This window comes from Ruditapes philippinarum, unplaced genomic scaffold (assembly GCF_026571515.1).
Source record: "Ruditapes philippinarum isolate M1 unplaced genomic scaffold, ASM2657151v2 ctg98_1_1_1_1, whole genome shotgun sequence".
NCBI classification, from domain to species: domain Eukaryota; kingdom Metazoa; phylum Mollusca; class Bivalvia; order Venerida; family Veneridae; genus Ruditapes; species Ruditapes philippinarum.
In genome coordinates, this window is record NW_026857110.1 from 245,297 (window position 1) to 260,064 (window position 14,768).

The window sequence follows — 14,768 nt, forward strand, 5'->3', positions numbered from 1 at the left end:
GATTTGAACACCAAGTGAAAACACAATAAATATAACACATCTAAAAGAAGGACTAAACATTTTTAAAGATTATTTATCAGAACATAATTATAATTATTCATAACGAAGGAACGAACGAAGGTTGTAATATTTAAAAATCACTGCAATACATGCGTTTTAAAACACTCCCGTGTCTTAGAAAATTAATGAAATCCCACAAAAGTTATACCATTAGATGCGGAATTCATTTTGAAATAAAATGGTATATATTCCAGCTATTTTTGAGTAAATATAAGACCTGCGTGTGATTCTAACGGCACTTTCCCAAACCGTGTAGATATTACGCCGCTGCGTTATAATCACACGCGTGGTAATATTACCATGCGTGTGTTAATTACGCGACACCGGTAATTAGATGTATGTGCAAGTTAATAAATGGAAAGGCAAACTAAGAGTCGACATAAGAGAATTGCAGGCTGACAAACCAACAAAAAAGTCATCAGCTTAACGTTATTTCGATGGAAAAACCTAGTAGATCAGTTAAAACATGCGGACAGGGCTTTAATGAACAGACAAATTTATTGAACCCACTGTGCAGGAAATGTCTACTGTAACTGTCACAAAGTGAAAGTACGTCTGTAAAATCTTGCATTATATTTTCATGCCGAACCTCATTTTTACTCTATATTCATTGATGTGAGATTGCATCATCTTTTGTTCAATTTAGAGTTTTCGGGTGAAATTATTATTTAGAGTATTCTTATGGTTTCCATAAATTTCCATGTCTCAATTTAAACATCTTGCCGTTTATTTCACAAAAATCCTTTCAGTAATAAGAAAGTTACATTTTTGTTTTATGAACCAGATATATGTATTATGTCTGTATTTGAAGGACGGGCCTTTATTTTACATAACTATTTTTCCCGCCGTCCCAGCTATATTTCGGGCAAATCGATTTTTCATGTTTTGCACGATCCGTTTTCCCGCTCAGTACTCAGTAGTTTGCTATATACTGACTAAATTTTAAGTGATATATTGCAATGCACTGGACGTTATACAGGTCACTATGACGGTGACAGACAAATTAAATTTGTCATAAAATTACAGCTTGTACAAGGTAAATTTAATTTTCTAGTGATTTTGTTTCATAAATTTTTGCTATTTCGTAAAATACTATTTTCTATTAGAATGATAGTTTATTTGATTCAGGTTTAGTTATTTGGCAGTATTGTTTATTATATATATATATATATATATATATTAAAACGTGATAAATGTTCCTTGTGCAGTGTTGAAATAGATAAAATTATAATGTTTAAGAAATAACAAACTCTGTAAAATCGGTAGCGCTTTCAATGCTTTCTTCGCATATCTTCAGCCGAAACTTTAATAAACAATAAACATATAAACAAATGACGTAACGTCATGAAAAAAAGCGGGAACGTTAAATGATAACGTATTTTAAAGGGAGGTAATAAAATTCACAAGTTAATGATTTTATGACCACAAATTGTATGGTAATTAACAATTTTTACTCAATAAATATTGGTAAATAAACGAACAATTGGACTGAATAAAATCGCAAGCGTTTCTTTCATAATTAAAAATGAAGAGATTGTGATAAATATGAAGTACTTATATATATATACCTTGTTAAACGAGTATTACCAATGAGCATTTAGCTGTGGTTTTAACAACTTGATTAAAAGTTTTTCTTTTTCTTCTCTAAAATTGTCACTTTCGATTAATATCTTATATAGAGGGAAAATGCTAAATTTACCTCCTGAACAACTATGTAAATGTTTATTTACTTGTAACATTCTGAGTTCTTCAGTGTTTGTTTGTTGCCTATGTAAAGTCATACGTTTACATAATTCATTTTTTGTTTGGCCAATATAAAACTGTTTACAGTTGTCACAAATTATTGAATATATCACATTTTTTGAAACACAGTTCATACTTTGTTTTATCTTAAATGTCTTACTGTTACAAAATTGTATTTCATTTCCTTCTATTAGAGAAGGACATGTCTTACACCTAATAATAATAATTCTTCCACTATAGAATTATCAGAAAGTGAAGTAAAATTACTCAGCAAGGGGCTTAAATTTACTCCTACTCCAATGGAAAATAAAACAGAATTACAAACTGATATAAAAGAATTTTGTCGAAGATTAAGGCTTAGTGAGTTTTTCCATGAAGAAGATAAAGATAATGATAGAAACGATATACCCTTAGTACGAAATAAAACTGGATGGAAACCTCCTAAAAGTAAAGATATCTTTTTAGAAGAGGCTATTGAATCATTAAAGGAAATCCCACTTGAAAATAAATCTGATGTTCATTCTAATTTAATGAAGAAAGATAGATCAGCATTGAAAAGTATATTATCAAAAAAATCATTAATCATAAAAGAAGCAGATAAAGGCGGTGCTGTAGTTTGTATGGACAATGACTACTATAGAGATCACATTTTGAAAATGTTGAGTGATGAAAGTTACTATTCAGAGACAGATATAAACGCAGATTTAAGGACACGGAAAGAATTAAATGATATTGTAAATAAACACGGTAAAGGATTGGTAAAGGAGGAATCTACATATTTGACTAATTTTGAAAGTTCAACCAGCTTTTTTTACGGATTACCTAAAATTCACAAAAGTAGGAAAATTGAAGAGGCAATTAATAATAATAAATCTGAATACATTAAAGTTTCTGCACCAGATGATTTAAAGTTTAGGCCTATTGTAGGGGGACCTAACAGTGTTACACAGAGACTTAGCCACTTTTTAGACCTCATATTAAAACCATTATGCAGACAAGTTCCAAGTTTCATTCGAGATGACTTAGATTTCCTGAATTACTTGCCGGAAAATGTAGAAGAAGATTCCATTTTAGTTACCTTTGATGTCGTAAATTTGTATACAAACATTCCACATGATCTGGGCTTACAGGCAATTCAACACTGGATAGAAAATTTTCCCGATAAAATAGATACTAGATTCCAACACCAATTTATATTGAAATCACTGCAACTTATCCTAAAGAATAACGTATTTTATTTTGACGGCAAATATTATATCCAGAATAAAGGAACAGCTATGGGTACTAAAGTCGCCCCAACTTATGCTACTTTGGTACTTGGATATCTAGAGAAAACATTCTACGAAAGAATATCAACAATACACGGAAACGACTTTTCAAACTACATTAAAATGAACTGGAAGAGATTTTTGGATGATTGTTTTTTAATAGTCGGGAAAAATATCAACACAGATGATTTATTAAGAGAAATAAACAATTTACACCCCAGTATTCAATTTACGATGAATAAAAGTGAAACGAGCATGCCATTTTTAGATGTATTAGTTATGAAATCTGGAACACATATAACAACAGATATCTACAGTAAACCGACGGACACATACAACTACCTCAACTTTAAATCGTGTCATCCGAAACATACAAAGTTAAACATTCCTTTCAACCTTGCGTCAAGAATCATAACTATAGTAAGAGGAGAAACACTGCAAGAAAAACGCCTCTCAGAACTAACTAGAAGACTTAAAAATCAGAATTACCCAGATGAAATTATTACATACGGAATATCTAAAGCCAAATTGAAAGGTCCCATCAAAACTGAAGAAAACATAACAGCTAACAACAAGTACAACGTTATCCCATGTGTAACAACATTTAATCCCAAAAATACCAATATTTCCCAAGCAATTCGATCTTGTGAGAATGTGTTACGAAAAAGTGAAAAGATGAACAGTGTTTTAGAAAAGAAGCGCATTATAAACAGTAAAAGACAAGCAAAAAATCTTCAAAACATCTTAACCTCTTCAAAGTTCGACATGACAAATAATACTGTAACAACAGTTTCTAAATGCAACAGGAGTAGGTGTAAGACATGTCCTTCTCTAATAGAAGGAAATGAAATACAATTTTGTAACAGTAAGACATTTAAGATAAAACAAAGTATGAACTGTGTTTCAAAAAATGTGATATATTCAATAATTTGTGACAACTGTAAACAGTTTTATATTGGCCAAACAAAAAATGAATTATGTAAACGTATGACTTTACATAGGCAACAAACAAACACTGAAGAACTCAGAATGTTACAAGTAAATAAACATTTACATAGTTGTTCAGGAGGTAAATTTAGCATTTTCCCTCTATATAAGATATTAATCGAAAGTGACAATTTTAGAGAAGAAAAAGAAAAACTTTTAATCAAGTTGTTAAAACCACAGCTAAATGCTCATTGGTAATACTCGTTTAACAAGGTATATATATATAAGTACTTCATATTTATCACAATCTCTTCATTTTTAATTATGAAAGAAACGCTTGCGATTTTATTCAGTCCAATTGTTCGTTTATTTACCAATATTTATTGAGTAAAAATTGTTAATTACCATACAATTTGTGGTCATAAAATCATTAACTTGTGAATTTTATTACCTCCCTTTAATAAATGTCATTAATTCACTGCCAGATTGTACGGATTATGCTCAATGTCCGTAATATTATAATTTTTCAGTATAAATAACCATATTGTGTTTGCCGGGAAATACGTTATCATTTAACGTTCCCGCTTTTTTTCATGACGTTACGTCATTTGTTTATATGTTTATTGTTTATTAAAGTTTCGGCTGAAGATATGCGAAGAAAGCATTGAAAGCGCTACCGATTTTACAGAGTTTGTTATTTCTTAAACATTATAATTTTATCTATATATATATATATATATATATACAGTCACATTCCTCCATTTACGGGGCATCGATCTATTTGAGACCATACTTGTGGGGTTTATATTTAATGTGGGGCATACATAAGGCCCCGCAACTCTAGCATGTTTAAAATGATGTATGGGGGCGTAGGCTACCCTTCTAAAATAGTGCCCGTAGGCCGGTTTTAGTAGTAAATGGTATATGTCCCACAAATGTATATATTTTTAATGGGGTTTTATGTTATTGGTCAATATGTTTGCACCTATTGTAAAATTAAATATATAGTTGATATATATAACATAGTACCCCTTAGTTCTGTTGTTTGGAAATGTCATTATATGCCTACATAGTGGCATATATAAAAACTATATATATATATATATATTCATAAATAATTTATTCTGGTTCTACCGTATTTGTGTAACTTTATGTAAAATGCTGCAGTATCGTAATGATTTGTTTCAATCAATTTAATTTACGTTATCATCTTACTTCATTTCATTTATCATCAGTTTTTGTTATAAGTAAATACAACGTATCAAAACTAACGTATCTCTGGAGAAGGGTCTTCAGTGGCATGATTTTGGAAGACTTATTTATTGGTGGTTATTATGTGGCGTATATTTGAATATATTTGCAACGCAGTATTATGCGGATGTGATTGAATTTTTGTTCCACGGAATGTATGGTGTACTATAGTGGACATTTTGTTTATTCAAAGAAGCACGTTATTTTATTCGAAACCGACAAAGGTCGAGTCTTTTCCAAGGGGATTATCATGGAACTTACCATGTTTTATACTTTGTAGCTTCTTATTTGAGGACACACCCGAAGATGACACGGGCCCTCCACACGTATGTCCATGGCTAAAGGGTGACGCATGCCCTTGTTCAGGATCCTATCAACTGTGCCAACACTGTAGGAAGTACAGTTACGCTTGATAAGATTTTATACAAGACGCCCGCCATTGTGACGAATTTTGTTCAACAACGCCACCACTTTATTGAAACATCATGACAGAAACTTTACGGGAGAAATAGACTGAGATACGTTGATAGTGTTTGTTTGCGCAGTGACTTTTCATATATAATCATTTTTCATTTATAGATATTCATTTCTTGTAAATAAATTTGTATATATTTTCTGTTCTGAGTTGTTGGTTGTTTTAGATAGCAATTGTGGTCGGCCTGGTATCCCAGCGTAGTCCCTATTGTGACAGTAACGTCATCAAAAATAGAGTCAGGGAGGACATACGGCAGTACTGGAAACCAGAAAATGGTGTTTATTGTAATATGTAAATGCGAACAATTTTGTAAGAATATGTTTTGTATGAATATACTTGTGATATGTAATTAATAAATATGTCAAACTATGTGCAGTTTTTGTCTTCTCTGAGCTGATTAAAAACATGTGTACTTCCATATTTCTTCATATCACCGTTGAAGAAATACATCCATCCAACCGGAAGTGACGTCACATAAATTTCAAAAAATCGCCTCATTTGTAGTCTTACAAAATGGTTCGTATTAACATATTACAATACAGAACAATACAAAGTATGTGTTCTGGTTTCTTCTATATAGCGTTCCAAAATGTCGAGGAAATGTTCAGTAGCTTTATGACATTCTCGTCTCACTTGATAGTATCTAAGCCATACACACAAGTGTAAACATATTCAACATGTCTGGTCGGTGGTGTTAGCCTTTATTATTGACAACACAAATTTTCTTCCAGTCGTAGATGAACTCAATCCTCCAAACTCGCAAAATATTGACCTTGCTGTTGATCCAAAACCAATCCCGCTGAATTTGCCATTTTTGACCGATTTATAAATAAAATTATGAACCGTGCAAATGCTTCATTAAATCGAATAATCAATAGATTCACAGTTTGTTACCTGTTTTTAAGGATGCACGCCGCTATGGGCAATATGTTTTCGAAAATTAATTAAGGTAGTACACCCCTAATGCATTGTCTCCACTTTGAAGAGTATTCAAATAGGCTAAAATCACTGTAAAGTGTATTGAAACTGAGGGGGCGTGGGTTCAAACCCCAGAAGGGGCAATTTTTTTTCTTTCTTTTTTTTCTTTTTAACATTTTTTATTAATCTCTCAGACCCCCTATGGAAGAAAAAAGTGTTTTATTTTAATTATATAATTATTGTAGGTATTTATTTACTAAATAATGCCAAATTTAATAGCAAATATAATACCAGATATTTTCAAAGTTTAATAAAATAAGAACTAAACGGTAAAAGTATTTTATATTTTGCAAGACCAACCAATATACATTAAAGAAAATTAAAGCAAACTTTGAAAATAGCCCCTCATTTTGGAAAATTTTAGGGATATTTTAAATAAGGCTTTTTACATAGGGAAATGGTCAAATTAGTGTTTTAAGTGGGTGGGGTAAGGTTACATTTTTATACATATTAAAAACATTTAGTTTAAAACAATCATTTTGCTTGTTTAATTTGTTACCTAAATGTCATTATTTATTTCTTAACAATGAGCAAAAGGAATACATTTTTCATAATGATGATATTATAGATTATTTAGAGTTTCCTCATTTCTGAAAAAATCCCTTCTAATGGCAAAGTTTTAGTTCATAAAAATGTCCATAACTCATAAACCACACGGTAAATTTTGTTTAAATTTTGCATACAGGTGACATTTAAGGCATATAACTGTCCTATGTTGTCAAATTTACAATTCCTTATAGTGCCCATTAGGGGTGTACTACCTTAATAAATAACTTAATATACCGTCGCTTTATGCTTCGATTAATTGCAATGTCATAATATTATGTCAATTTGAGAACGTACTGTGGCAGTAATTTATAACAGTTGTACCTTAACACTGAAAAGCACAAAAACCTTTAAAGTACGTTTTGGTGATAGAACGAAACTTGGTAGACCTAGATTATTGAAAAATGAACGCGCGTAGTGAATAAAAATCTTCAAACTGGTTGTGCAAAGTTCTGTACCTTTTGCTTTTTTATCCTGTTGTAGTCACATGTTCTGTTAAACTCAGAATTGTACTTTACGTAACATTAATATAACACGATCGAAATTGCTGAAAATTTCCCCTTGTAAAACACACTATAGTTTTCACACTTACCTACGGAAGCATGGAGAGGACATAGTCGATTTATTTTAATAATCTGTGGGAACAACTTATTTGTCGAAATATTTTTTATTAATCTGTGGGAACAACATGTTTTGTGAGAAAATTTTTTTTTTATTCTGTGGGAACAACATATTTTGTGAGAAAAATCTTTTTTTATTCTGTGGGAACAACATATTTTGTGAGAAAAATCTTTTTTTATTCTGTGGGAACAACATATTTTGTGAGAAAAATCTTTTTTTATTCTGTGGGAACAACTTAATTTGAGTAAAAAAAAAAATTATTCTGTGGGAACAACTTATTTTGTGAAAAAAATCTTTTTTTTACTCTGTGGGAACAAACTATTTTCTGCGATATTTTTTCAATATCTTGTTCCCTCAAGATAATAAGTTGTGCGAACAAATTAATTATGTTGTTCCCACAACATAATTCAACCAATCAAAATAGCGATTGCCACAAAGAGTGACTGCAAAGTTAAGTCCCTTTTTAAAAAGTCGCCATTTGCACACAATTGCAATAATGGCAGAAGAAATGTTTAGAAAATTATTAGAATTCCTACGTTCTAGAGGATTAAAAGGGAACAACATAATTAATTTGTTCACACAACTTATTATCTTGAGGGAACAAGATATTGAAAAAAATATAGCAGAAAATAGTTTGTTCCCACAGAATAAAAAAAAAAATTCTCACAAAATAAGTTGTTCCCACAGATTAAAAAAAGATTTTTCTCACAAAATATGTTGTTCCCACAGAATAAAAAAAGATTTTTCTCACAAAATATGTTGTTCCCACAGAATAAAAAAAGATTTTTCTCACAAAATATGTTGTTCCCACAGAATAAAAAAAGATTTTTCTCACAAAACATGTTGTTCCCACAGATTAATAAAAAATACTTCGACAAATAAGTTGTTCCCACAGATTATTAAAATAAATCGACTATGTCCTCTCCATGCTTCCGTACTTACCTACAAAGTATCGATAAAAATAAAATGTAAGAGTAAGAGTAATGTATGAGTAATGTCCCTTGATGTATGTGCATGTTTTTGTGAGTGCGTTAAAAATAGAAATACAATTGAAATAACACTATCTTTTGGATTTGTCGGCGGAAAATATTGGACTATAATATGGAGAATTAATGGTAAATTTTAACAGCTTCTAATGATATTAAAAATTGAGAAAAATACTATATAAACTATTTTCCAAGCATGGATCCATTGCTTTACACACTAAGGTAGACAAATTTGTGTAATGACAAGTATTTGCCATAAAAGTTAAACACCACAGGGATTTGCTGTTTTATAAATATAAATAAGTTTGGAAAATATATTTCTGGAATGGGTAGGAACAATCAAAATAAAAGAGATGGGAACAGGTCGATTAATAGTAGCAAAAATTACGAGACACGTTCTAATATAAAAAACAAAAGACAATTACTACATTTGAAGATTCAAATTTACACATTAAGACGAAAAAAATGAAACTATAGCTGAAAGCAATAATTATGATGTTGCAGAACAGCTGAAACAGATTAACAAAACGTTAGAAAATGTAATAACGAAGGATGATACATTCTTGAGAAATCTAGTAAAAGATGTTAAATTTGAGAGGCGATCTGAATATTCTTCATCAATTATGAAAAAAACTAGAAATTATGGAAACCCATGTTTGACTATGTGAAGGAAAATGCCAAGCTGAAATCACAAAATTTGAACTTAAAAAAACCCATTAAAGCTAAGGATAATGATCACACGGACATAATACGATTGAAAAGGTACCAAAATCACATGGTGAAGAACACAATGATCAGGCTAAAAAAATTGCGGACGATATAAAGTTGGAATTCATTGTGAATATAAGTAACGAACAAAATGACATGATTGTGCGATAAGAGATGATGCATTTACTATACGGGTAAATTGGACGCTGAAACCCCCTCATTTTCGAGTAAAATGTATCTATTTTAAACGTTGTTTAATGTAAAATGGAATAGAAAATCGTTTACAACTGTTATTATTGCATCATTCGTTATTTTATATGATTCCGATTTATTTAAGAAATAATGAGAGCATGAGAGGTGTTTATCGGCTATTTAACACCGGTTTGGAGTTTTGATGCGTAGGAATGTAGGACTGAATAATTATTTTTTCGCATCAAACGACAACACCGGTGTTAATTTGCCGATAAACACCGTTCAGACCGATCTTAACAAGACAAAATAAGGAAGATCACTTATGCTATTTTTCAAGCGGAATTAACTTCCCGTGCCGATTTTCGTATTACGCTGTTCGATTTCGCATTTACTGTTTCTAAGATAAGATACATGTATTATTAAACAAAAGAACTAATAAAGAAAAAATGTTATTTTATCAAGGTTTCAACAATTAAAACTTACGTGTCAGACAGGATTTATTGTGTTTACATCAGGACACGATTAATCATTCTTGTCAGTTTAAAATGACGTCATTCTAGCGTCTTTATGAATGAGTTGTATACTTAGGATGACATCATTACGCTGCTTACTAATTGGCGCCGAATTGTCATATATAGATGATATCAAATGAGTGTAGTTTAATACTCAATTTACTGAACGAGTTGAATAAAACCACATTATGCGAGCCTGTAGCGAGCATACTATAGTTTTATTCAATGAGTTCAATAAATTTAGTTTTGAATCTACACGAATATAATATTCTATTTATCACATTAATAAAATAAAAACATTCAGCTGTTAGAATGAGTAATGTTTCAATAGCGCCCATAGTGTAACGCTAACTTAAGCGCGCTTTAACACTATTTTTCTATATAGCGTAATTGACGTCACGTCAAAGTGTTAAAACACTAGTGTCATATAGTTTTTATTACACTCCTGCGCCGCGGTTTATGTCATAAAAAATTATGAACTGATATGGATCAAACCTGTGACGGTAGTGTATGTAATATATTTTTTCAGTATTATAAAAAAAGTAAACATTGTAAGAACGGAAAATATCAATTAAAATGCGTTATTAGTGTTGTCTTAAAAGATGGTAACTTTATTATCGAGAGAATAAAAAGTAACCGCCAGAAATACAAATTGGCAGTTTAACGGCGTTTTTCTTCACCTTTGTGTATGGTGACAAAATTAGTGTTAAAATTATGGATAAATTTATAGGATATTTTGATAAACATGTAATTCGTCAATACTTATTTTCAATTGAAGAATAATATATCCCAAACTGTGATTTTATCGCTCAATAAAATCACAGTTTGAAGTTTGGATGCGAGGATATATATCAAGAGGGCGAAGCCTGTGTGATATAATGATGCGCATCCGAACGACAAACAGTGATTTTATCAAGAGATAAAATCACCCATTTTGGATATATTATTTCGATTCTAATACGACATCATCAAATAAATAATGCCGTACCTGATATCAAGCTAAATTGCGCCTGATTTGTTTATGTAGTTATTTTCAGCGCGTCACATTTTTAGTGAGTACGTCAAGTGTATAATGATTACGTCACATGTCTAAATATAGAACGTCAATCAGAGATTTTATTGCATAATAACACACACTTTCGGTTCTTCTATGTTCAATACGGTAAAATGCGGGTCGTGTTAAAATTTCCGATAACATCTCGTCATCTCTTCGTCAAGGGTCTAGGACCAGAGCACAATGTCAAACCCATGATTGTGGTTTATGAACTGTTTACACCGGTGCTAGAAAAACCTGTCGCGTGCTTTAAATGACGTAATTCCCGTGCGCCTTTTATGATTGAATTGCGTTCTTAGGATGACATCATTAACCGTGAATGAAGTTGTAAATTCTTACGCTACTATAAGAAAATAGTGCTTAAAGAAAACATTAGTTATCGTTATTCTTGTTTGTAAAAAAATGACATGTAGTATGCAAGACAAAGAATCAAACACCAGCTGTCGGTATTTAGCTCTCAGGTAACAATGAATCGGAAACACGACAGAACCTCGGAACCGCCCTAAACAGTTTCCCGTGAGCTACATATTCCGGTCTGTATTGACAGCTGGTATTTGATTCCTACTTTTGCAGCCAGCTTAAGATTTTATAGCATTATCATCAACTTCGTTATTGTTTTCTTCTTCTATAAAACCTTTTCCATTATTGCCCTCTTATCCTCTGTACAATTCTTTGAACTCATTCAGTTTTTCCCTAAAATTCCCGAAATATCTTAAATTCATCTTCTTTGTTTGTTTTTTTTTCTAAAAAATAATGGATGGGGCCATTACCTTATGAAAGAGGAATTTTTGCTGATTCAGATGGGCGCTATACCACCATATGTGAGAGAGAAATATGTCTATAAAATTCACCTATGCTAAATTTGGAGATCCATATTGAGTTCAACCCCCACCCCCGTGGTATCGTAGACTGCTAATGGTGTTAAATATCACGTTACAATAATAACTTCGAGCTAATATATTATTTGTTGATTATGTGCGGTCTTAATTATCAATGTCAGCGTACTTTAATATAACATACTTTATACTGTATAACACATACTATTGTTGCAGTCTACAGCAATTTATGTGTAAGTAAATTTATGCATTTCTGTAACCTGGATAATATTATAAAAACGCGAAAGAAATGAACAAATAATCTTTTGACATGACGGGACCCAAAATATTTTTTTTCGAAATCGATGCTCCATTTGATAATTACTTGAGTCAAAAATTTCAGATCATTCGCTCAATCCATTTTCTTCAGAATAATTATTCTAATTGTAAAAAATGACCCAAAATTTACTAGCGATGCAACGCTTTCATATAAATTAGGCTAAAAATAACATAAAAAGCGATGTTCTTTTCTTAGTGTATTTCTTGATTATTCTATGCATATTTTTCTGTTTTTAGTATACCGGCAGATTAATGTAGCAAATTCAAATTTTATATTTCAAGGCTTATACACCTCGGTGGAGTTTAAATGTTATATGGAAATCAATATCAAATCTAATTATTGTCATAGAAATTACTCAATATTTCACGAACTGCACATATCCCTTTTCGAAAGAAACCAAAAACAAACACTTTTAATTGTAGGGTTTAAAATTAAATTTTTAGAGAAATTATGAAATCATTATAAGCAGCACTCTTCCAGAAAATCGTGGTACTAATATTTAAAAATTTCTTTCAAAGTACATCATAATATGACTAACAAACGTAAAATGTTTTGACATCTTTGTTTTGAAATTTTTGAAACAAAGTGATCCCTCGGAAGCATTAATTACAACAAAATTAAAAGAGAATTGCAGACTCGATTTGATTGGGTCTGACATGAGGGATAATGAATACATGCAACATCCCTCACGTCCCCTTGCATCGGCTTGATCGTCACTCAGTTCTCAACACTTAATAGTGCTGACCTGAAACAGACAGTTATATTACTTATGCAATTATAGTGTAGTTTCAGGTACCATGTGACAGCGGTTGAAAAGGCACTGAATGGTGGGATTTTTCTACGCAGCATATTAAGATATGATAAAAAAAAATCAGGTTTTGATGACAATTTTGTCTTTTTATTAAATAGATGAAGAGGTCTACTAGAAAGAATATGACCATACTTATATGAACGTCACAATATTTTTCCTTTAAATCAATGCAGATTGTATAAATTGCCCATATATAATCAGGCTGATAGCAATAAAAAATTACTAACATTACATGATGTAATAACAACAGATAGCAAGTCCGTCTGTACATTCGTACTTTGATATTTTGATTACTGCAAACTTTAATTATTATAAAATGAATTATCAAATAAAATTTTACTGATGAGTTTTTCTTTACTTTTACGTTGTTTTTTCTTCTTCTTTTTGTATGATTTAATTAAACGAAACATTCTTATATCAAATACCTTACTTCTAGAACAATCAAATGATATATATGTTTTGATATAGATCATTGCATCAAAACGTGAGCAATTTCCGTGTAAAGAAGAAAACAACATCCAGCTTATACGAAATTATATCATGTAACATGCTGAATAAAAAGTTTGATTACTAACCTGTATTTAAATAGCTAACAAAAATTAAGATGATAATCCACCTTAGATCATCCTTGATGATTGAAGGGAAATTATTTCCACAACACTGACTGCATAGTAAAAGTTCTTGTAAAACAATTAAAAAAGATTAAATTAAAATATATTTGGAAAACGAAATAATCCGCGGAGTGATTTGATGCGCTTCTTCCTGCTAGTAGCTAGAGCTGAAGCAAACTCATGTGAGAAGAGATATGAGTCTTTATATTCAACAAAAATTAAATGGCAATGTTTGGCATTTCCTTGCATAAACATTTATATTAATGTATGCATTGACCAATTGGTTAGCCTTAAAAGTATTGGCGTTTTCGTTTGTATTTAAATGTGTTTTGTAATTCCATAACTATATGGCATCTATATGACATTTAGTTATCTTGTATTGTTTGTCCAATTTGGTAATTGTGGTGTGAAAAAAATATATACAAAAGTAACAGATAAAAGGGTCTCTGTAATGAGATATTCCTAATATTCTGTTGTGTAAATTTCGCAAAATATGACATTGCCTAACCTATTAACAATTCGTTTCCGCAAACTGATATTTGCATAAAGTGATTATTACCTAATATCAAAATGCCAGATCATGCTATCTTATTATTTATCTGCTTTTATTGCCACCATCCTTGTCAGTAGATCACCTTAATAACGCCATGATTCATATGTGTATTTCTATGTTTAGGTAGGTTTTACGTCGCACCAACACAGTATAGACCATATGGCGACTTTCCAGTTTTAATGATGGTTGAAGGACCTCAGGTGCACTTGTGTAGAACCATCGACGTTCCGTAACAAGTTGTATTGAACATTGCAGTCACATTATCAAAATTGCAGATTATCAGAAATACTTATTTATGCTTATGGAAATGTGTTTAT

At 31.1% G+C, this 14,768-nt stretch overlaps 1 protein-coding gene across 2 annotated transcripts in view; it reads right to left on the reverse strand.

Annotated features, from left to right (window-relative positions):
- The window catches only part of LOC132748803 (multiple epidermal growth factor-like domains protein 11), a 51,828-nt gene extending 37,795 nt beyond the window's left edge, over nt 1–14,033 (reverse strand). Inside the window, exon 1 of one of the 2 annotated variants that reach the window (XM_060738443.1) lies at nt 13,863–14,033. The gene's annotated coding sequence lies outside the window, so the exon portion shown is untranslated. The remainder of the gene's footprint in view (nt 1–13,862) is intronic. The other variant, XM_060738441.1, reaches the window with a different exon arrangement.
- Between the last annotated feature and the right edge of the window lie 735 nt (nt 14,034–14,768).